Here is a 3,125-nt window from a genome sequence, read left to right as displayed (position 1 = left end):
TCTCAAGACAATTGAAAAGATAATGCCCAACGTCAAGTTATTAATTTGGGGGAACTTATTAATTCTCCCAATTCTGTTTCTCTCCTGCAGCTGTGAAGCCTATTTTGTCTTTCTTTTGAAGATACATATGCTTACAACATTATGCATGCTTCAACGGGGTACTTTTAATCTTTGATTAAAAAAATCCTTTGTCAGTTTAAATAGACAATAAAACATATATTCAGTCTTCTTGCGTATCCTCAGTCCTGATCATTACCATGTTATGCACTACTCTACCCCCAAATAAATACCTTGATAATATGTGAAGCACGTGGTTTGTGAAGGCTATCCTAGCAGCGGGGTCAGACTCTGCTCCTGTTTCCCCCACCGCTGCCAGCTTCACTTCTTCCTCAGTCTCTCTTCCTCAGCTCTCCTTGCTGTCACCACTTCTGCGCTTCCTTGACTTCAGGGGGCAAATTGCTTATTAACTAGCTAATGTTCGTTGACTGTTTTGAGGCTGTTAAGTGTTAGAACTACTGGAAATTATTGTTTTGTTTATACAAGCAGCTCAATGAGGCTCCCAAACAAGGGCTTATGTGAAGGGGGTGCGTGAGAGAGAACAGCACAACCATTTCCAGCATTGTGATGAAAAGCGTATTCTTTCCAGCTTGCTCCAACTATCCGTGCAGCTTTCTTTGCAGTGCTGTGTGTAGCATCTGTGAGAATATTTTTGTCAGCAGTATCATGGTGGGTTTCTTCATCATTCTACCCAAAAAAAGACAAGTTCCCTTAAACTCAGGTAGTAACCATTTTAACATTTATTATGCCTGCAACAACTTGGCAGCTGGGGAGAGGAGTCAGTCATGCTCTTAGAAATGTGTAACCAATGAACGAGCAAAATGTGCAAGCTGACCCTGCGTTATGTCTGTGCTCTGATCTCCCTTGAAAGCAGGGAATGGGGGACGTGGTCACACCAGGCTGAGTTAGATTTTAAATGCATTTGTCAAAGTAGCAGACCCAGAAAGAGCATTCACTGCATAAACTTGCTAGCTGCATCCTTTGTCAGAGTGCAAGCTCTCTAACTGCCAAACCAGGGAAGGTGCACACATGTTCTCAAACATCACCTGGTCTAGGTTTACCTCTCTTCCTCCAAAGCACCACAATTTAGGTATCTTTCTACGCATGCTGCTGATCCAGGAGGTTTTCATGAAGCTGCCTAAGCCTCAATTTGGCCGCTCTACTTTCTTTCAGACTTGCTGCTGTCAGCCCAAGGCACTAGCAAGCTCTGTTGCTAACAGCCTGCCCTGGAGCTGTGTTATCCCAGCACCTTGCTTTGCACCGCGTGTTGAATCTAGGGCTCTGAACTGCCACCAAGGACTGATGTTAAGTGCAGGTATCACGCAGAGCCAGCGCAGCAACAGAAGGAGGGAGCCTGACTCTTGCTCAGTGGTTAGGTAAATCAACAGGGAAAATGACGGGGTTTTTTTCCTTTTTTTTTTCCCAATGTCTAGTCCAGATGTGATCTCAGCCCATGAGTATACTTCTAGGTATCGTGCCACGTAGCGATAAAAGGCAGAGTCAACAGGCCTACCCTGCATAATGCAGAACACAAGAGAAGTGCAAATTAGTAACCTGAAAATAGCTGTTCTTCATCTAGGTCAGAGGAGAAACTTGGCTTTTTCTCCTTGTAGCATGCACTGAATCCAGGCCACTGCTTAAGCTGGAATTAATGACACAAAGAAGCAAACAGTGAGGGGCTGTGTCAAGCTGTCACAGCACTTGGCCGACTTTTTCTTTTGAAACTCAGATATAGTTGAGTCTTTCAGACATACCCAGAAGACGGTGAAGGTTGCTTCTTGAACTAGGAAACAGGTATTTTATGAGCGTCTCCATTTGAACATCACGCAGTTGCTTGATGAGGCTTAAATCATACTTCGCTAGCTGAATTCACCAAGGAAGCTCACTGCTGTAAGGGAACTCAGACATAGCCCATGCATCTGTCGGGGAAAGGTTAAGCATCCGTCACATACCTGAGGTCCCTCTCCCTTCCCAAGTTTTAACATCCTTACTTACTTCAGATTCGCTTTTCCCTTATTGATCTCTCCTATCAGGGTCATTGTAACACATCAGATAATGTACCTGGGACCCAACTTGTCCAGGGTACCCTATACATGTACCCTGCTCACTGGGACACCATGCAGTAGTAGATCCGGGAAGCTTGCTTCAATGCGCTTCCTATTTACCAGTCTGGGAGCTTCTTTCTACATGTTATCACACAGGCCCGATTCTCACTATGACTTAGGTTTAAATCTGTTTGGATTGGTGGAGATACACTGGTGTGAAACTGTTTTGAGATGTGGATCATGGCCTAATTCTGCCTGAGCGCTTCCCTTGTGCCCTCCTGATGGGCGTAAGGGGCTGTCTTCCACGAGAAGACAATGGCAGCAATACTAAATCCCAGTAAAATAATATCCTTGTAAACAACTGAGTGCTTCACCATCACTTAATACTGCCAGTTGAAGAATTCTTCTGAGAAATTCAAAGATGTGCGTATTGGGACTCCTCATGTCTTTAAGCTGTTTCTCTCTGAAGATCACTCTCTCTTCAGATAGACCTAGTCTTCCTTCCTCTGAAATCATGGCAAAAGATCCAGAAACTGGTGAAGCCATATCTTCTCTTTTAACACAGATTACAAATTCAGTACTGGTCCATGGTAGAAATGAGTATGCAAGTTATTAAGAGCTTAAGATGGGGTTTACTCCCCCTTCTACCCCCTGTAATCCATGTCTTTCCCTCCATGGATCCATAATTTTTTTTAGTAGTAATTTGTGTGATTTTTAAAAAAGTAAAATTACTCTTCCACATCCAGGGGGTTTTAACTTACTTTCACTACATTAACAATCTACAGTTCCTCTCAAAGGAAACTTGCTCTGGTACCTGCTTCACAGCAGGTTCCTCCTCAGAGCATACCCTTCGCTTCCTTCGTCTGTACCAGGACACTCCGTGCCGGGGCAAACGGAGGAGGAAGGGCTAAAGTAAGAGTTGCTGTTGGGAGAAGTGGTGCTGAAGTGGTGATAAACTATGAAATCGGAGAAAGGAGGTGAAAATGCTGTAAAAATAGGAAAAGAGACATAGACAGTGAAGAA

This window comes from Fulmarus glacialis, unplaced genomic scaffold (genome assembly GCF_000690835.1).
Source record: "Fulmarus glacialis isolate BGI_N327 unplaced genomic scaffold, ASM69083v1 scaffold10568, whole genome shotgun sequence".
NCBI classification, from domain to species: domain Eukaryota; kingdom Metazoa; phylum Chordata; class Aves; order Procellariiformes; family Procellariidae; genus Fulmarus; species Fulmarus glacialis.
The sequence above is the reverse complement of the archived record's forward strand: the minus strand, read 5'-3'. Positions refer to the sequence as shown.